The sequence below is a fragment of the Pleurodeles waltl genome, chromosome 4_2 (assembly GCF_031143425.1).
Source record: "Pleurodeles waltl isolate 20211129_DDA chromosome 4_2, aPleWal1.hap1.20221129, whole genome shotgun sequence".
NCBI lineage: Eukaryota > Metazoa > Chordata > Amphibia > Caudata > Salamandridae > Pleurodeles > Pleurodeles waltl.
This window is the reverse complement of record NC_090443.1, coordinates 1,011,816,178-1,011,835,250: the sequence shown is the minus strand read 5'-3', so window position 1 is coordinate 1,011,835,250 and position 19,073 is coordinate 1,011,816,178. Positions and strand designations below refer to the sequence as shown.

The 19,073-nt window shown below is 34.6% G+C and overlaps 20 non-coding genes across 20 annotated transcripts; all 20 read left to right on the top strand.

Moving 5' to 3' along the window:
• The first annotated feature begins 258 nt into the window (after positions 1 to 258).
• TRNAR-UCU (transfer RNA arginine (anticodon UCU)) lies at positions 259 to 350 on the top strand. The gene is given in 2 exon segments: positions 259 to 295; positions 315 to 350. It is a non-coding gene; the product is annotated as a tRNA-Arg (tRNA).
• A 1,410-nt stretch (positions 351 to 1,760) lies between these two features.
• TRNAK-UUU (transfer RNA lysine (anticodon UUU)) lies at positions 1,761 to 1,833 on the top strand. Its single transcript has one exon. It is a non-coding gene; the product is annotated as a tRNA-Lys (tRNA).
• A 309-nt stretch (positions 1,834 to 2,142) lies between these two features.
• TRNAR-UCU (transfer RNA arginine (anticodon UCU)) lies at positions 2,143 to 2,234 on the top strand. Its single transcript is given in 2 exon segments — positions 2,143 to 2,179; positions 2,199 to 2,234. It is a non-coding gene; the product is annotated as a tRNA-Arg (tRNA).
• Positions 2,235 to 3,644: 1,410 nt separating this feature from the next.
• TRNAK-UUU (transfer RNA lysine (anticodon UUU)) lies at positions 3,645 to 3,717 on the top strand. The gene has a single exon. It is a non-coding gene; the product is annotated as a tRNA-Lys (tRNA).
• Positions 3,718 to 4,026: 309 nt separating this feature from the next.
• TRNAR-UCU (transfer RNA arginine (anticodon UCU)) lies at positions 4,027 to 4,118 on the top strand. Its single transcript is given in 2 exon segments — positions 4,027 to 4,063; positions 4,083 to 4,118. It is a non-coding gene; the product is annotated as a tRNA-Arg (tRNA).
• Positions 4,119 to 5,528: 1,410 nt separating this feature from the next.
• TRNAK-UUU (transfer RNA lysine (anticodon UUU)) lies at positions 5,529 to 5,601 on the top strand. The gene has a single exon. It is a non-coding gene; the product is annotated as a tRNA-Lys (tRNA).
• Positions 5,602 to 5,910: 309 nt separating this feature from the next.
• Positions 5,911 to 6,002, top strand: TRNAR-UCU (transfer RNA arginine (anticodon UCU)). Its single transcript is given in 2 exon segments — positions 5,911 to 5,947; positions 5,967 to 6,002. It is a non-coding gene; the product is annotated as a tRNA-Arg (tRNA).
• A 1,410-nt stretch (positions 6,003 to 7,412) lies between these two features.
• On the top strand, positions 7,413 to 7,485 carry TRNAK-UUU (transfer RNA lysine (anticodon UUU)). The gene has a single exon. It is a non-coding gene; the product is annotated as a tRNA-Lys (tRNA).
• A 309-nt stretch (positions 7,486 to 7,794) lies between these two features.
• Positions 7,795 to 7,886, top strand: TRNAR-UCU (transfer RNA arginine (anticodon UCU)). The gene is given in 2 exon segments: positions 7,795 to 7,831; positions 7,851 to 7,886. It is a non-coding gene; the product is annotated as a tRNA-Arg (tRNA).
• A 1,410-nt stretch (positions 7,887 to 9,296) lies between these two features.
• On the top strand, positions 9,297 to 9,369 carry TRNAK-UUU (transfer RNA lysine (anticodon UUU)). Its single transcript has one exon. It is a non-coding gene; the product is annotated as a tRNA-Lys (tRNA).
• A 309-nt stretch (positions 9,370 to 9,678) lies between these two features.
• On the top strand, positions 9,679 to 9,770 carry TRNAR-UCU (transfer RNA arginine (anticodon UCU)). Its single transcript is given in 2 exon segments — positions 9,679 to 9,715; positions 9,735 to 9,770. It is a non-coding gene; the product is annotated as a tRNA-Arg (tRNA).
• Positions 9,771 to 11,180: 1,410 nt separating this feature from the next.
• Positions 11,181 to 11,253, top strand: TRNAK-UUU (transfer RNA lysine (anticodon UUU)). The gene has a single exon. It is a non-coding gene; the product is annotated as a tRNA-Lys (tRNA).
• A 309-nt stretch (positions 11,254 to 11,562) lies between these two features.
• On the top strand, positions 11,563 to 11,654 carry TRNAR-UCU (transfer RNA arginine (anticodon UCU)). Its single transcript is given in 2 exon segments — positions 11,563 to 11,599; positions 11,619 to 11,654. It is a non-coding gene; the product is annotated as a tRNA-Arg (tRNA).
• A 1,410-nt stretch (positions 11,655 to 13,064) lies between these two features.
• TRNAK-UUU (transfer RNA lysine (anticodon UUU)) lies at positions 13,065 to 13,137 on the top strand. Its single transcript has one exon. It is a non-coding gene; the product is annotated as a tRNA-Lys (tRNA).
• Positions 13,138 to 13,446: 309 nt separating this feature from the next.
• TRNAR-UCU (transfer RNA arginine (anticodon UCU)) lies at positions 13,447 to 13,538 on the top strand. Its single transcript is given in 2 exon segments — positions 13,447 to 13,483; positions 13,503 to 13,538. It is a non-coding gene; the product is annotated as a tRNA-Arg (tRNA).
• Positions 13,539 to 14,948: 1,410 nt separating this feature from the next.
• On the top strand, positions 14,949 to 15,021 carry TRNAK-UUU (transfer RNA lysine (anticodon UUU)). The gene has a single exon. It is a non-coding gene; the product is annotated as a tRNA-Lys (tRNA).
• Positions 15,022 to 15,330: 309 nt separating this feature from the next.
• Positions 15,331 to 15,422, top strand: TRNAR-UCU (transfer RNA arginine (anticodon UCU)). Its single transcript is given in 2 exon segments — positions 15,331 to 15,367; positions 15,387 to 15,422. It is a non-coding gene; the product is annotated as a tRNA-Arg (tRNA).
• A 1,410-nt stretch (positions 15,423 to 16,832) lies between these two features.
• TRNAK-UUU (transfer RNA lysine (anticodon UUU)) lies at positions 16,833 to 16,905 on the top strand. Its single transcript has one exon. It is a non-coding gene; the product is annotated as a tRNA-Lys (tRNA).
• A 309-nt stretch (positions 16,906 to 17,214) lies between these two features.
• Positions 17,215 to 17,306, top strand: TRNAR-UCU (transfer RNA arginine (anticodon UCU)). Its single transcript is given in 2 exon segments — positions 17,215 to 17,251; positions 17,271 to 17,306. It is a non-coding gene; the product is annotated as a tRNA-Arg (tRNA).
• A 1,410-nt stretch (positions 17,307 to 18,716) lies between these two features.
• On the top strand, positions 18,717 to 18,789 carry TRNAK-UUU (transfer RNA lysine (anticodon UUU)). The gene has a single exon. It is a non-coding gene; the product is annotated as a tRNA-Lys (tRNA).
• The last annotated feature ends 284 nt before the right edge of the window (positions 18,790 to 19,073 follow it).

The window sequence follows — 19,073 nt, the reverse complement described above, 5'->3', positions numbered from 1 at the left end:
CAAGATATTACATTGACAGAATTGCAAAACCTTCTTAAATGGAGTTTTTTAAATTGTCAAGATTTTATCCGTCAGAGGCCTTTTGAGTAGACTTATCCAACTGTATCATGTAGTTTGGCATGTTGAATATCTTTTTCCCCATGCAATGCTCAACATGTAACCATGATTATAGTATCCTATCAACTTTGTAAAGTTGATCATCAGTTGCTTGCTCATTATTTTATTTCAGAATTTCTGAAAAGTTTCTTGGTGCAGGTTGGCTCTGTGGCGCAATGGATAGCGCATTGGACTTCTAGGAAAATGTTAAAAAAGGCATTCAAAGGCTGTGGGTTCGAATCCCACCAGAGTCAATATTATTGCTCAATTTCTTTCATAACGAATTGAAATAGCAATAAACAATGCAGCTTCAGCTTCACCCAAAATCATTTACCAAAATAGCCTTTGAAAGAAGGCCTGTTTTAAACAAAGAGTGCTTGAATAGAAAACATTGTATAATCAATATGCAAGAGGAAATTGTCAGGTGTACTGATGAAAATATAATTTACTAGATAGTAGGAGTTTCGGCCCTTTCTCAATTGTATACTGTCACTGAAGAAGCATGAATTCTAAGTCAGCAGAAAATGAGATAGTACATATTTCAGGACTTAAAATAGATGACATTTAATGCTGAGGTTTCAAAAGTTTGAAATATCAGTTCACTATCAAACGCTACATAATGCTTGTCAATATATGCAATCATATTCATAAATATAGTGTCGGTTGGAATCCTTCCACATTGTTTTAAGATGAATTGAAGATGAAAGTTAGTAGACACTGGATAGTTCAGTGAGTGGCACAGCAGACTTTTAATATGAGTGTCCAGGTTTGAAGTTCCTGTTCAGGCAGTGTGTTATGTTTAAGAAGATGCACTCTTGAAGTTTCCACTGCTTGATGAATAAGATATTACATTAAGGGAATTGCAAAACCTTCTTATATGGAGTTGTTAAACTCCTTGCTGTTTTATCTGTGCTATGCCTTTTGAGTCGACTTAACACTTAACCAACTGCATTGTATGGTTTGACATGTTGAATATCATTTTTGCTATTCAATGCTCAACATAAATCCAGGATCATAGATTCCTAACAACTTCATAAAGTTGATGAGCAGCTGCTAGCTCATTATTTTATTTGATCATTTCTGTCCGACCTCCTAAAAAGATTGGCTCTGTGGCACAATGGATAGTGCTTTGGCTTTCAAGAGTAATGTAAAGAAGGCATTCAAAAGTTGTGGTTTTGAATCCCACCAGAGGCAATGTTGTCCTACATTTCTTTTATAATGAATTGAAATTGCAATAAATAATGCAGCTTCTTCTTGCTCTGAAATCATTCACCAAAATGGCCTTTGAAAGAAGCCCTTTTTTCAACCGACACCACTTGAATAGAAAATATTGTATAATCTACATATAAGAGGAAATTGACAGGTAGACTGAGTAAAATATAATGTATTAGGCAGTAAGAGTTTTTGGTCCTTTCTTAATTGTGTATTGTCAATGAAGAAGCATGAATTCCGAATCAGCAGAAAATGAGATGGTACAAATTTCAGGACTTAAAGAGATAAAATATAATGCTGAGATGTCAAAAGCTTGAAATATCAATTCATGATAAAACTCTACATATTGATTATCAATATATGTAATGATAATAATAAATGATTGTCAGTAAATGTAAGGTTGGTATCCTTCCAAATTGTTTTAATGTGATTTGAAGATTAGAGTAAGCAGAGCCTGGATAGCTCAGTCGGTAGAGCATCAGACTTTTAATCTGAGGGTCCAGGGTTCACGTCCCTGTGCAGGCGGGGTGCTATGTTTAAGAAGAAGTACTCTTTTAGTTTCTATTGCATGATGAACAAGATATTACATTGACAGAATTGCAAAACCTTCTTAAATGGAGTTTTTTAAATTGTCAAGATTTTATCCGTCAGAGGCCTTTTGAGTAGACTTATCCAACTGTATCATGTAGTTTGGCATGTTGAATATCTTTTTCCCCATGCAATGCTCAACATGTAACCATGATTATAGTATCCTATCAACTTTGTAAAGTTGATCATCAGTTGCTTGCTCATTATTTTATTTCAGAATTTCTGAAAAGTTTCTTGGTGCAGGTTGGCTCTGTGGCGCAATGGATAGCGCATTGGACTTCTAGGAAAATGTTAAAAAAGGCATTCAAAGGCTGTGGGTTCGAATCCCACCAGAGTCAATATTATTGCTCAATTTCTTTCATAACGAATTGAAATAGCAATAAACAATGCAGCTTCAGCTTCACCCAAAATCATTTACCAAAATAGCCTTTGAAAGAAGGCCTGTTTTAAACAAAGAGTGCTTGAATAGAAAACATTGTATAATCAATATGCAAGAGGAAATTGTCAGGTGTACTGATGAAAATATAATTTACTAGATAGTAGGAGTTTCGGCCCTTTCTCAATTGTATACTGTCACTGAAGAAGCATGAATTCTAAGTCAGCAGAAAATGAGATAGTACATATTTCAGGACTTAAAATAGATGACATTTAATGCTGAGGTTTCAAAAGTTTGAAATATCAGTTCACTATCAAACGCTACATAATGCTTGTCAATATATGCAATCATATTCATAAATATAGTGTCGGTTGGTATCCTTCCACATTGTTTTAAGATGAATTGAAGATGAAAGTTAATAGACACTGGATAGTTCAGTGAGTGGCACAGCAGACTTTTAATATGAGTGTCCAGGTTTGAAGTTCCTGTTCAAGCAGTGTGTTATGTTTAAGAAGATGCACTCTTGAAGTTTCCACTGCTTGATGAATAAGATATTACATTAAGGGAATTGCAAAACCTTCTTATATGGAGTTGTTAAACTCCTTGCTGTTTTATCTGTGCTATGCCTTTTGAGTCGACTTAACACTTAACCAACTGCATTGTATGGTTTGACATGTTGAATATCATTTTTGCTATTCAATGCTCAACATAAATCCAGGATCATAGATTCCTACCAACTTCATAAAGTTGATGAGCAGCTGCTAGCTCATTATTTTATTTGATCATTTCTGTCCGACCTCCTAAAAAGATTGGCTCTGTGGCACAATGGATAGTGCTTTGGCTTTCAAGAGTAATGTAAAGAAGGCATTCAAAAGTTGTGGTTTTGAATCCCACCAGAGGCAATGTTGTCCTACATTTCTTTTATAATGAATTGAAATTGCAATAAATAATGCAGCTTCTTCTTGCTCTGAAATCATTCACCAAAATGGCCTTTGAAAGAAGCCCTTTTTTCAACCGACACCACTTGAATAGAAAATATTGTATAATCTACATATAAGAGGAAATTGACAGGTAGACTGAGTAAAATATAATGTATTAGGCAGTAAGAGTTTTTGGTCCTTTCTTAATTGTGTATTGTCAATGAAGAAGCATGAATTCCGAATCAGCAGAAAATGAGATGGTACAAATTTCAGGACTTAAAGAGATAAAATATAATGCTGAGATGTCAAAAGCTTGAAATATCAATTCATGATAAAACTCTACATATTGATTATCAATATATGTAATGATAATAATAAATGATTGTCAGTAAATGTAAGGTTGGTATCCTTCCAAATTGTTTTAATGTGATTTGAAGATAAGAGTAAGCAGAGCCTGGATAGCTCAGTCGGTAGAGCATCAGACTTTTAATCTGAGGGTCCAGGGTTCACGTCCCTGTGCAGGCGGGGTGCTATGTTTAAGAAGAAGTACTCTTTTAGTTTCTATTGCATGATGAACAAGATATTACATTGACAGAATTGCAAAACCTTCTTAAATGGAGTTTTTTAAATTGTCAAGATTTTATCCGTCAGAGGCCTTTTGAGTAGACTTATCCAACTGTATCATGTAGTTTGGCATGTTGAATATCTTTTTCCCCATGCAATGCTCAACATGTAACCATGATTATAGTATCCTATCAACTTTGTAAAGTTGATCATCAGTTGCTTGCTCATTATTTTATTTCAGAATTTCTGAAAAGTTTCTTGGTGCAGGTTGGCTCTGTGGCGCAATGGATAGCGCATTGGACTTCTAGGAAAATGTTAAAAAAGGCATTCAAAGGCTGTGGGTTCGAATCCCACCAGAGTCAATATTATTGCTCAATTTCTTTCATAACGAATTGAAATAGCAATAAACAATGCAGCTTCAGCTTCACCCAAAATCATTTACCAAAATAGCCTTTGAAAGAAGGCCTGTTTTAAACAAAGAGTGCTTGAATAGAAAACATTGTATAATCAATATGCAAGAGGAAATTGTCAGGTGTACTGATGAAAATATAATTTACTAGATAGTAGGAGTTTCGGCCCTTTCTCAATTGTATACTGTCACTGAAGAAGCATGAATTCTAAGTCAGCAGAAAATGAGATAGTACATATTTCAGGACTTAAAATAGATGACATTTAATGCTGAGGTTTCAAAAGTTTGAAATATCAGTTCACTATCAAACGCTACATAATGCTTGTCAATATATGCAATCATATTCATAAATATAGTGTCGGTTGGTATCCTTCCACATTGTTTTAAGATGAATTAAAGATGAAAGTTAGTAGACACTGGATAGTTCAGTGAGTGGCACAGCAGACTTTTAATATGAGTGTCCAGGTTTGAAGTTCCTGTTCAGGCAGTGTGTTATGTTTAAGAAGATGCACTCTTGAAGTTTCCACTGCTTGATGAATAAGATATTACATTAAGGGAATTGCAAAACCTTCTTATATGGAGTTGTTAAACTCCTTGCTGTTTTATCTGTGCTATGCCTTTTGAGTCGACTTAACACTTAACCAACTGCATTGTATGGTTTGACATGTTGAATATCATTTTTGCTATTCAATGCTCAACATAAATCCAGGATCATAGATTCCTACCAACTTCATAAAGTTGATGAGCAGCTGCTAGCTCATTATTTTATTTGATCATTTCTGTCCGACCTCCTAAAAAGATTGGCTCTGTGGCACAATGGATAGTGCTTTGGCTTTCAAGAGTAATGTAAAGAAGGCATTCAAAAGTTGTGGTTTTGAATCCCACCAGAGGCAATGTTGTCCTACATTTCTTTTATAATGAATTGAAATTGCAATAAATAATGCAGCTTCTTCTTGCTCTGAAATCATTCACCAAAATGGCCTTTGAAAGAAGCCCTTTTTTCAACCGACACCACTTGAATAGAAAATATTGTATAATCTACATATAAGAGGAAATTGACAGGTAGACTGAGTAAAATATAATGTATTAGGCAGTAAGAGTTTTTGGTCCTTTCTTAATTGTGTATTGTCAATGAAGAAGCATGAATTCCGAATCAGCAGAAAATGAGATGGTACAAATTTCAGGACTTAAAGAGATAAAATATAATGCTGAGATGTCAAAAGCTTGAAATATCAATTCATGATAAAACTCTACATATTGATTATCAATATATGTAATGATAATAATAAATGATTGTCAGTAAATGTAAGGTTGGTATCCTTCCAAATTGTTTTAATGTGATTTGAAGATAAGAGTAAGCAGAGCCTGGATAGCTCAGTCGGTAGAGCATCAGACTTTTAATCTGAGGGTCCAGGGTTCACGTCCCTGTGCAGGCGGGGTGCTATGTTTAAGAAGAAGTACTCTTTTAGTTTCTATTGCATGATGAACAAGATATTACATTGACAGAATTGCAAAACCTTCTTAAATGGAGTTTTTTAAATTGTCAAGATTTTATCCGTCAGAGGCCTTTTGAGTAGACTTATCCAACTGTATCATGTAGTTTGGCATGTTGAATATCTTTTTCCCCATGCAATGCTCAACATGTAACCATGATTATAGTATCCTATCAACTTTGTAAAGTTGATCATCAGTTGCTTGCTCATTATTTTATTTCAGAATTTCTGAAAAGTTTCTTGGTGCAGGTTGGCTCTGTGGCGCAATGGATAGCGCATTGGACTTCTAGGAAAATGTTAAAAAAGGCATTCAAAGGCTGTGGGTTCGAATCCCACCAGAGTCAATATTATTGCTCAATTTCTTTCATAACGAATTGAAATAGCAATAAACAATGCAGCTTCAGCTTCACCCAAAATCATTTACCAAAATAGCCTTTGAAAGAAGGCCTGTTTTAAACAAAGAGTGCTTGAATAGAAAACATTGTATAATCAATATGCAAGAGGAAATTGTCAGGTGTACTGATGAAAATATAATTTACTAGATAGTAGGAGTTTCGGCCCTTTCTCAATTGTATACTGTCACTGAAGAAGCATGAATTCTAAGTCAGCAGAAAATGAGATAGTACATATTTCAGGACTTAAAATAGATGACATTTAATGCTGAGGTTTCAAAAGTTTGAAATATCAGTTCACTATCAAACGCTACATAATGCTTGTCAATATATGCAATCATATTCATAAATATAGTGTCGGTTGGAATCCTTCCACATTGTTTTAAGATGAATTGAAGATGAAAGTTAGTAGACACTGGATAGTTCAGTGAGTGGCACAGCAGACTTTTAATATGAGTGTCCAGGTTTGAAGTTCCTGTTCAGGCAGTGTGTTATGTTTAAGAAGATGCACTCTTGAAGTTTCCACTGCTTGATGAATAAGATATTACATTAAGGGAATTGCAAAACCTTCTTATATGGAGTTGTTAAACTCCTTGCTGTTTTATCTGTGCTATGCCTTTTGAGTCGACTTAACACTTAACCAACTGCATTGTATGGTTTGACATGTTGAATATCATTTTTGCTATTCAATGCTCAACATAAATCCAGGATCATAGATTCCTACCAACTTCATAAAGTTGATGAGCAGCTGCTAGCTCATTATTTTATTTGATCATTTCTGTCCGACCTCCTAAAAAGATTGGCTCTGTGGCACAATGGATAGTGCTTTGGCTTTCAAGAGTAATGTAAAGAAGGCATTCAAAAGTTGTGGTTTTGAATCCCACCAGAGGCAATGTTGTCCTACATTTCTTTTATAATGAATTGAAATTGCAATAAATAATGCAGCTTCTTCTTGCTCTGAAATCATTCACCAAAATGGCCTTTGAAAGAAGCCCTTTTTTCAACCGACACCACTTGAATAGAAAATATTGTATAATCTACATATAAGAGGAAATTGACAGGTAGACTGAGTAAAATATAATGTATTAGGCAGTAAGAGTTTTTGGTCCTTTCTTAATTGTGTATTGTCAATGAAGAAGCATGAATTCCGAATCAGCAGAAAATGAGATGGTACAAATTTCAGGACTTAAAGAGATAAAATATAATGCTGAGATGTCAAAAGCTTGAAATATCAATTCATGATAAAACTCTACATATTGATTATCAATATATGTAATGATAATAATAAATGATTGTCAGTAAATGTAAGGTTGGTATCCTTCCAAATTGTTTTAATGTGATTTGAAGATTAGAGTAAGCAGAGCCTGGATAGCTCAGTCGGTAGAGCATCAGACTTTTAATCTGAGGGTCCAGGGTTCACGTCCCTGTGCAGGCGGGGTGCTATGTTTAAGAAGAAGTACTCTTTTAGTTTCTATTGCATGATGAACAAGATATTACATTGACAGAATTGCAAAACCTTCTTAAATGGAGTTTTTTAAATTGTCAAGATTTTATCCGTCAGAGGCCTTTTGAGTAGACTTATCCAACTGTATCATGTAGTTTGGCATGTTGAATATCTTTTTCCCCATGCAATGCTCAACATGTAACCATGATTATAGTATCCTATCAACTTTGTAAAGTTGATCATCAGTTGCTTGCTCATTATTTTATTTCAGAATTTCTGAAAAGTTTCTTGGTGCAGGTTGGCTCTGTGGCGCAATGGATAGCGCATTGGACTTCTAGGAAAATGTTAAAAAAGGCATTCAAAGGCTGTGGGTTCGAATCCCACCAGAGTCAATATTATTGCTCAATTTCTTTCATAACGAATTGAAATAGCAATAAACAATGCAGCTTCAGCTTCACCCAAAATCATTTACCAAAATAGCCTTTGAAAGAAGGCCTGTTTTAAACAAAGAGTGCTTGAATAGAAAACATTGTATAATCAATATGCAAGAGGAAATTGTCAGGTGTACTGATGAAAATATAATTTACTAGATAGTAGGAGTTTCGGCCCTTTCTCAATTGTATACTGTCACTGAAGAAGCATGAATTCTAAGTCAGCAGAAAATGAGATAGTACATATTTCAGGACTTAAAATAGATGACATTTAATGCTGAGGTTTCAAAAGTTTGAAATATCAGTTCACTATCAAACGCTACATAATGCTTGTCAATATATGCAATCATATTCATAAATATAGTGTCGGTTGGTATCCTTCCACATTGTTTTAAGATGAATTGAAGATGAAAGTTAGTAGACACTGGATAGTTCAGTGAGTGGCACAGCAGACTTTTAATATGAGTGTCCAGGTTTGAAGTTCCTGTTCAGGCAGTGTGTTATGTTTAAGAAGATGCACTCTTGAAGTTTCCACTGCTTGATGAATAAGATATTACATTAAGGGAATTGCAAAACCTTCTTATATGGAGTTGTTAAACTCCTTGCTGTTTTATCTGTGCTATGCCTTTTGAGTCGACTTAACACTTAACCAACTGCATTGTATGGTTTGACATGTTGAATATCATTTTTGCTATTCAATGCTCAACATAAATCCAGGATCATAGATTCCTACCAACTTCATAAAGTTGATGAGCAGCTGCTAGCTCATTATTTTATTTGATCATTTCTGTCCGACCTCCTAAAAAGATTGGCTCTGTGGCACAATGGATAGTGCTTTGGCTTTCAAGAGTAATGTAAAGAAGGCATTCAAAAGTTGTGGTTTTGAATCCCACCAGAGGCAATGTTGTCCTACATTTCTTTTATAATGAATTGAAATTGCAATAAATAATGCAGCTTCTTCTTGCTCTGAAATCATTCACCAAAATGGCCTTTGAAAGAAGCCCTTTTTTCAACCGACACCACTTGAATAGAAAATATTGTATAATCTACATATAAGAGGAAATTGACAGGTAGACTGAGTAAAATATAATGTATTAGGCAGTAAGAGTTTTTGGTCCTTTCTTAATTGTGTATTGTCAATGAAGAAGCATGAATTCCGAATCAGCAGAAAATGAGATGGTACAAATTTCAGGACTTAAAGAGATAAAATATAATGCTGAGATGTCAAAAGCTTGAAATATCAATTCATGATAAAACTCTACATATTGATTATCAATATATGTAATGATAATAATAAATGATTGTCAGTAAATGTAAGGTTGGTATCCTTCCAAATTGTTTTAATGTGATTTGAAGATTAGAGTAAGCAGAGCCTGGATAGCTCAGTCGGTAGAGCATCAGACTTTTAATCTGAGGGTCCAGGGTTCACGTCCCTGTGCAGGCGGGGTGCTATGTTTAAGAAGAAGTACTCTTTTAGTTTCTATTGCATGATGAACAAGATATTACATTGACAGAATTGCAAAACCTTCTTAAATGGAGTTTTTTAAATTGTCAAGATTTTATCCGTCAGAGGCCTTTTGAGTAGACTTATCCAACTGTATCATGTAGTTTGGCATGTTGAATATCTTTTTCCCCATGCAATGCTCAACATGTAACCATGATTATAGTATCCTATCAACTTTGTAAAGTTGATCATCAGTTGCTTGCTCATTATTTTATTTCAGAATTTCTGAAAAGTTTTTTGGTGCAGGTTGGCTCTGTGGCGCAATGGATAGCGCATTGGACTTCTAGGAAAATGTTAAAAAAGGCATTCAAAGGCTGTGGGTTCGAATCCCACCAGAGTCAATATTATTGCTCAATTTCTTTCATAACGAATTGAAATAGCAATAAACAATGCAGCTTCAGCTTCACCCAAAATCATTTACCAAAATAGCCTTTGAAAGAAGGCCTGTTTTAAACAAAGAGTGCTTGAATAGAAAACATTGTATAATCAATATGCAAGAGGAAATTGTCAGGTGTACTGATGAAAATATAATTTACTAGATAGTAGGAGTTTCGGCCCTTTCTCAATTGTATACTGTCACTGAAGAAGCATGAATTCTAAGTCAGCAGAAAATGAGATAGTACATATTTCAGGACTTAAAATAGATGACATTTAATGCTGAGGTTTCAAAAGTTTGAAATATCAGTTCACTATCAAACGCTACATAATGCTTGTCAATATATGCAATCATATTCATAAATATAGTGTCGGTTGGTATCCTTCCACATTGTTTTAAGATGAATTGAAGATGAAAGTTAGTAGACACTGGATAGTTCAGTGAGTGGCACAGCAGACTTTTAATATGAGTGTCCAGGTTTGAAGTTCCTGTTCAGGCAGTGTGTTATGTTTAAGAAGATGCACTCTTGAAGTTTCCACTGCTTGATGAATAAGATATTACATTAAGGGAATTGCAAAACCTTCTTATATGGAGTTGTTAAACTCCTTGCTGTTTTATCTGTGCTATGCCTTTTGAGTCGACTTAACACTTAACCAACTGCATTGTATGGTTTGACATGTTGAATATCATTTTTGCTATTCAATGCTCAACATAAATCCAGGATCATAGATTCCTACCAACTTCATAAAGTTGATGAGCAGCTGCTAGCTCATTATTTTATTTGATCATTTCTGTCCGACCTCCTAAAAAGATTGGCTCTGTGGCACAATGGATAGTGCTTTGGCTTTCAAGAGTAATGTAAAGAAGGCATTCAAAAGTTGTGGTTTTGAATCCCACCAGAGGCAATGTTGTCCTACATTTCTTTTATAATGAATTGAAATTGCAATAAATAATGCAGCTTCTTCTTGCTCTGAAATCATTCACCAAAATGGCCTTTGAAAGAAGCCCTTTTTTCAACCGACACCACTTGAATAGAAAATATTGTATAATCTACATATAAGAGGAAATTGACAGGTAGACTGAGTAAAATATAATGTATTAGGCAGTAAGAGTTTTTGGTCCTTTCTTAATTGTGTATTGTCAATGAAGAAGCATGAATTCCGAATCAGCAGAAAATGAGATGGTACAAATTTCAGGACTTAAAGAGATAAAATATAATGCTGAGATGTCAAAAGCTTGAAATATCAATTCATGATAAAACTCTACATATTGATTATCAATATATGTAATGATAATAATAAATGATTGTCAGTAAATGTAAGGTTGGTATCCTTCCAAATTGTTTTAATGTGATTTGAAGATTAGAGTAAGCAGAGCCTGGATAGCTCAGTCGGTAGAGCATCAGACTTTTAATCTGAGGGTCCAGGGTTCACGTCCCTGTGCAGGCGGGGTGCTATGTTTAAGAAGAAGTACTCTTTTAGTTTCTATTGCATGATGAACAAGATATTACATTGACAGAATTGCAAAACCTTCTTAAATGGAGTTTTTTAAATTGTCAAGATTTTATCCGTCAGAGGCCTTTTGAGTAGACTTATCCAACTGTATCATGTAGTTTGGCATGTTGAATATCTTTTTCCCCATGCAATGCTCAACATGTAACCATGATTATAGTATCCTATCAACTTTGTAAAGTTGATCATCAGTTGCTTGCTCATTATTTTATTTCAGAATTTCTGAAAAGTTTCTTGGTGCAGGTTGGCTCTGTGGCGCAATGGATAGCGCATTGGACTTCTAGGAAAATGTTAAAAAAGGCATTCAAAGGCTGTGGGTTCGAATACCACCAGAGTCAATATTATTGCTCAATTTCTTTCATAACGAATTGAAATAGCAATAAACAATGCAGCTTCAGCTTCACCCAAAATCATTTACCAAAATAGCCTTTGAAAGAAGGCCTGTTTTAAACAAAGAGTGCTTGAATAGAAAACATTGTATAATCAATATGCAAGAGGAAATTGTCAGGTGTACTGATGAAAATATAATTTACTAGATAGTAGGAGTTTCGGCCCTTTCTCAATTGTATACTGTCACTGAAGAAGCATGAATTCTAAGTCAGCAGAAAATGAGATAGTACATATTTCAGGACTTAAAATAGATGACATTTAATGCTGAGGTTTCAAAAGTTTGAAATATCAGTTCACTATCAAACGCTACATAATGCTTGTCAATATATGCAATCATATTCATAAATATAGTGTCGGTTGGTATCCTTCCACATTGTTTTAAGATGAATTGAAGATGAAAGTTAGTAGACACTGGATAGTTCAGTGAGTGGCACAGCAGACTTTTAATATGAGTGTCCAGGTTTGAAGTTCCTGTTCAGGCAGTGTGTTATGTTTAAGAAGATGCACTCTTGAAGTTTCCACTGCTTGATGAATAAGATATTACATTAAGGGAATTGCAAAACCTTCTTATATGGAGTTGTTAAACTCCTTGCTGTTTTATCTGTGCTATGCCTTTTGAGTCGACTTAACACTTAACCAACTGCATTGTATGGTTTGACATGTTGAATATCATTTTTGCTATTCAATGCTCAACATAAATCCAGGATCATAGATTCCTACCAACTTCATAAAGTTGATGAGCAGCTGCTAGCTCATTATTTTATTTGATCATTTCTGTCCGACCTCCTAAAAAGATTGGCTCTGTGGCACAATGGATAGTGCTTTGGCTTTCAAGAGTAATGTAAAGAAGGCATTCAAAAGTTGTGGTTTTGAATCCCACCAGAGGCAATGTTGTCCTACATTTCTTTTATAATGAATTGAAATTGCAATAAATAATGCAGCTTCTTCTTGCTCTGAAATCATTCACCAAAATGGCCTTTGAAAGAAGCCCTTTTTTCAACCGACACCACTTGAATAGAAAATATTGTATAATCTACATATAAGAGGAAATTGACAGGTAGACTGAGTAAAATATAATGTATTAGGCAGTAAGAGTTTTTGGTCCTTTCTTAATTGTGTATTGTCAATGAAGAAGCATGAATTCCGAATCAGCAGAAAATGAGATGGTACAAATTTCAGGACTTAAAGAGATAAAATATAATGCTGAGATGTCAAAAGCTTGAAATATCAATTCATGATAAAACTCTACATATTGATTATCAATATATGTAATGATAATAATAAATGATTGTCAGTAAATGTAAGGTTGGTATCCTTCCAAATTGTTTTAATGTGATTTGAAGATAAGAGTAAGCAGAGCCTGGATAGCTCAGTCGGTAGAGCATCAGACTTTTAATCTGAGGGTCCAGGGTTCACGTCCCTGTGCAGGCGGGGTGCTATGTTTAAGAAGAAGTACTCTTTTAGTTTCTATTGCATGATGAACAAGATATTACATTGACAGAATTGCAAAACCTTCTTAAATGGAGTTTTTTAAATTGTCAAGATTTTATCCGTCAGAGGCCTTTTGAGTAGACTTATCCAACTGTATCATGTAGTTTGGCATGTTGAATATCTTTTTCCCCATGCAATGCTCAACATGTAACCATGATTATAGTATCCTATCAACTTTGTAAAGTTGATCATCAGTTGCTTGCTCATTATTTTATTTCAGAATTTCTGAAAAGTTTCTTGGTGCAGGTTGGCTCTGTGGCGCAATGGATAGCGCATTGGACTTCTAGGAAAATGTTAAAAAAGGCATTCAAAGGCTGTGGGTTCGAATACCACCAGAGTCAATATTATTGCTCAATTTCTTTCATAACGAATTGAAATAGCAATAAACAATGCAGCTTCAGCTTCACCCAAAATCATTTACCAAAATAGCCTTTGAAAGAAGGCCTGTTTTAAACAAAGAGTGCTTGAATAGAAAACATTGTATAATCAATATGCAAGAGGAAATTGTCAGGTGTACTGATGAAAATATAATTTACTAGATAGTAGGAGTTTCGGCCCTTTCTCAATTGTATACTGTCACTGAAGAAGCATGAATTCTAAGTCAGCAGAAAATGAGATAGTACATATTTCAGGACTTAAAATAGATGACATTTAATGCTGAGGTTTCAAAAGTTTGAAATATCAGTTCACTATCAAACGCTACATAATGCTTGTCAATATATGCAATCATATTCATAAATATAGTGTCGGTTGGTATCCTTCCACATTGTTTTAAGATGAATTGAAGATGAAAGTTAGTAGACACTGGATAGTTCAGTGAGTGGCACAGCAGACTTTTAATATGAGTGTCCAGGTTTGAAGTTCCTGTTCAGGCAGTGTGTTATGTTTAAGAAGATGCACTCTTGAAGTTTCCACTGCTTGATGAATAAGATATTACATTAAGGGAATTGCAAAACCTTCTTATATGGAGTTGTTAAACTCCTTGCTGTTTTATCTGTGCTATGCCTTTTGAGTCGACTTAACACTTAACCAACTGCATTGTATGGTTTGACATGTTGAATATCATTTTTGCTATTCAATGCTCAACATAAATCCAGGATCATAGATTCCTACCAACTTCATAAAGTTGATGAGCAGCTGCTAGCTCATTATTTTATTTGATCATTTCTGTCCGACCTCCTAAAAAGATTGGCTCTGTGGCACAATGGATAGTGCTTTGGCTTTCAAGAGTAATGTAAAGAAGGCATTCAAAAGTTGTGGTTTTGAATCCCACCAGAGGCAATGTTGTCCTACATTTCTTTTATAATGAATTGAAATTGCAATAAATAATGCAGCTTCTTCTTGCTCTGAAATCATTCACCAAAATGGCCTTTGAAAGAAGCCCTTTTTTCAACCGACACCACTTGAATAGAAAATATTGTATAATCTACATATAAGAGGAAATTGACAGGTAGACTGAGTAAAATATAATGTATTAGGCAGTAAGAGTTTTTGGTCCTTTCTTAATTGTGTATTGTCAATGAAGAAGCATGAATTCCGAATCAGCAGAAAATGAGATGGTACAAATTTCAGGACTTAAAGAGATAAAATATAATGCTGAGATGTCAAAAGCTTGAAATATCAATTCATGATAAAACTCTACATATTGATTATCAATATATGTAATGATAATAATAAATGATTGTCAGTAAATGTAAGGTTGGTATCCTTCCAAATTGTTTTAATGTGATTTGAAGATTAGAGTAAGCAGAGCCTGGATAGCTCAGTCGGTAGAGCATCAGACTTTTAATCTGAGGGTCCAGGGTTCACGTCCCTGTGCAGGCGGGGTGCTATGTTTAAGAAGAAGTACTCTTTTAGTTTCTATTGCATGATGAACAAGATATTACATTGACAGAATTGCAAAACCTTCTTAAATGGAGTTTTTTAAATTGTCAAGATTTTATCCGTCAGAGGCCTTTTGAGTAGACTTATCCAACTGTATCATGTAGTTTGGCATGTTGAATATCTTTTTCCCCATGCAATGCTCAACATGTAACCATGATTATAGTATCCTATCAACTTTGTAAAGTTGATCATCAGTTGCTTGCTCATTATTTTATTTCAGAATTTCTGAAAAGTTTTTTGGTGCAGGTTGGCTCTGTGGCGCAATGGATAGCGCATTGGACTTCTAGGAAAATGTTAAAAAAGGCATTCAAAGGCTGTGGGTTCGAATCCCACCAGAGTCAATATTATTGCTCAATTTCTTTCATAACGAATTGAAATAGCAATAAACAATGCAGCTTCAGCTTCACCCAAAATCATTTACCAAAATAGCCTTTGAAAGAAGGCCTGTTTTAAACAAAGAGTGCTTGAATAGAAAACATTGTATAATCAATATGCAAGAGGAAATTGTCAGGTGTACTGATGAAAATATAATTTACTAGATAGTAGGAGTTTCGGCCCTTTCTCAATTGTATACTGTCACTGAAGAAGCATGAATTCTAAGTCAGCAGAAAATGAGATAGTACATATTTCAGGACTTAAAATAGATGACATTTAATGCTGAGGTTTCAAAAGTTTGAAATATCAGTTCACTATCAAACGCTACATAATGCTTGTCAATATATGCAATCATATTCATAAATATAGTGTCGGTTGGTATCCTTCCACATTGTTTTAAGATGAATTGAAGATGAAAGTTAGTAGACACTGGATAGTTCAGTGAGTGGCACAGCAGACTTTTAATATGAGTGTCCAGGTTTGAAGTTCCTGTTCAGGCAGTGTGTTATGTTTAAGAAGATGCACTCTTGAAGTTTCCACTGCTTGATGAATAAGATATTACATTAAGGGAATTGCAAAACCTTCTTATATGGAGTTGTTAAACTCCTTGCTGTTTTATCTGTGCTATGCCTTTTGAGTCGACTTAACACTTAACCAACTGCATTGTATGGTTTGACATGTTGAATATCATTTTTGCTATTCAATGCTCAACATAAATCCAGGATCATAGATTCCTACCAACTTCATAAAGTTGATGAGCAGCTGCTAGTTCATTATTTTATTTGATCATTTCTGTCCGACCTCCTAAAAAGATTGGCTCTGTGGCACAATGGATAGTGCTTTGGCTTTCAAGAGTAATGTAAAGAAGGCATTCAAAAGTTGTGGTTTTGAATCCCACCAGAGGCAATGTTGTCCTACATTTCTTTTATAATGAATTGAAATTGCAATAAATAATGCAGCTTCTTCTTGCTCTGAAATCATTCACCAAAATGGCCTTTGAAAGAAGCCCTTTTTTCAACCGACACCACTTGAATAGAAAATATTGTATAATCTACATATAAGAGGAAATTGACAGGTAGACTGAGTAAAATATAATGTATTAGGCAGTAAGAGTTTTTGGTCCTTTCTTAATTGTGTATTGTCAATGAAGAAGCATGAATTCCGAATCAGCAGAAAATGAGATGGTACAAATTTCAGGACTTAAAGAGATAAAATATAATGCTGAGATGTCAAAAGCTTGAAATATCAATTCATGATAAAACTCTACATATTGATTATCAATATATGTAATGATAATAATAAATGATTGTCAGTAAATGTAAGGTTGGTATCCTTCCAAATTGTTTTAATGTGATTTGAAGATTAGAGTAAGCAGAGCCTGGATAGCTCAGTCGGTAGAGCATCAGACTTTTAATCTGAGGGTCCAGGGTTCACGTCCCTGTGCAGGCGGGGTGCTATGTTTAAGAAGAAGTACTCTTTTAGTTTCTATTGCATGATGAACAAGATATTACATTGACAGAATTGCAAAACCTTCTTAAATGGAGTTTTTTAAATTGTCAAGATTTTATCCGTCAGAGGCCTTTTGAGTAGACTTATCCAACTGTATCATGTAGTTTGGCATGTTGAATATCTTTTTCCCCATGCAATGCTCAACATGTAACCATGATTATAGTATCCTATCAACTTTGTAAAGTTGATCATCAGTTGCTTGCTCATTATTTTATTTCAGAATTTCTGAAAAGTTTCTTGGTGCAGGTTGGCTCTGTGGCGCAATGGATAGCGCATTGGACTTCTAGGAAAATGTTAAAAAAGGCATTCAAAGGCTGTGGGTTCGAATACCACCAGAGTCAATATTATTGCTCAATTTCTTTCATAACGAATTGAAATAGCAATAAACAATGCAGCTTCAGCTTCACCCAAAATCATTTACCAAAATAGCCTTTGAAAGAAGGCCTGTTTTAAACAAAGAGTGCTTGAATAGAAAACATTGTATAATCAATATGCAAGAGGAAATTGTCAGGTGTACTGATGAAAATATAATTTACTAGATAGTAGGAGTTTCGGCCCTTTCTCAATTGTATACTGTCACTGAAGAAGCATGAATTCTAAGTCAGCAGAAAATGAGATAGTACATATTTCAGGACTTAAAATAGATGACATTTAATGCTGAGGTTTCAAAAGTTTGAAATATCAGTTCACTATCAAACGCTACATAATGCTTGTCAATATATGCAATCATATTCATAAATATAGTGTCGGTTGGTATCCTTCCACATTGTTTTAAGATGAATTGAAGATGAAAGTTAGTAGACACTGGATAGTTCAGTGAGTGGCACAGCAGACTTTTAATATGAGTGTCCAGGTTTGAAGTTCCTGTTCAGGCAGTGTGTTATGTTTAAGAAGATGCACTCTTGAAGTTTCCACTGCTTGATGAATAAGATATTACATTAAGGGAATTGCAAAACCTTCTTATATGGAGTTGTTAAACTCCTTGCTGTTTTATCTGTGCTATGCCTTTTGAGTCGACTTAACACTTAACCAACTGCATTGTATGGTTTGACATGTTGAATATCATTTTTGCTATTCAATGCTCAACATAAATCCAGGATCATAGATTCCTACCAACTTCATAAAGTTGATGAGCAGCTGCTAGCTCATTATTTTATTTGATCATTTCTGTCCGACCTCCTAAAAAGATTGGCTCTGTGGCACAATGGATAGTGCTTTGGCTTTCAAGAGTAATGTAAAGAAGGCATTCAAAAGTTGTGGTTTTGAATCCCACCAGAGGCAATGTTGTCCTACATTTCTTTTATAATGAATTGAAATTGCAATAAATAATGCAGCTTCTTCTTGCTCTGAAATCATTCACCAAAATGGCCTTTGAAAGAAGCCCTTTTTTCAACCGACACCACTTGAATAGAAAATATTGTATAATCTACATATAAGAGGAAATTGACAGGTAGACTGAGTAAAATATAATGTATTAGGCAGTAAGAGTTTTTGGTCCTTTCTTAATTGTGTATTGTCAATGAAGAAGCATGAATTCCGAATCAGCAGAAAATGAGATGGTACAAATTTCAGGACTTAAAGAGATAAAATATAATGCTGAGATGTCAAAAGCTTGAAATATCAATTCATGATAAAACTCTACATATTGATTATCAATATATGTAATGATAATAATAAATGATTGTCAGTAAATGTAAGGTTGGTATCCTTCCAAATTGTTTTAATGTGATTTGAAGATTAGAGTAAGCAGAGCCTGGATAGCTCAGTCGGTAGAGCATCAGACTTTTAATCTGAGGGTCCAGGGTTCACGTCCCTGTGCAGGCGGGGTGCTATGTTTAAGAAGAAGTACTCTTTTAGTTTCTATTGCATGATGAACAAGATATTACATTGACAGAATTGCAAAACCTTCTTAAATGGAGTTTTTTAAATTGTCAAGATTTTATCCGTCAGAGGCCTTTTGAGTAGACTTATCCAACTGTATCATGTAGTTTGGCATGTTGAATATCTTTTTCCCCATGCAATGCTCAACATGTAACCATGATTATAGTATCCTATCAACTTTGTAAAGTTGATCATCAGTTGCTTGCTCATTATTTTATTTCAGAATT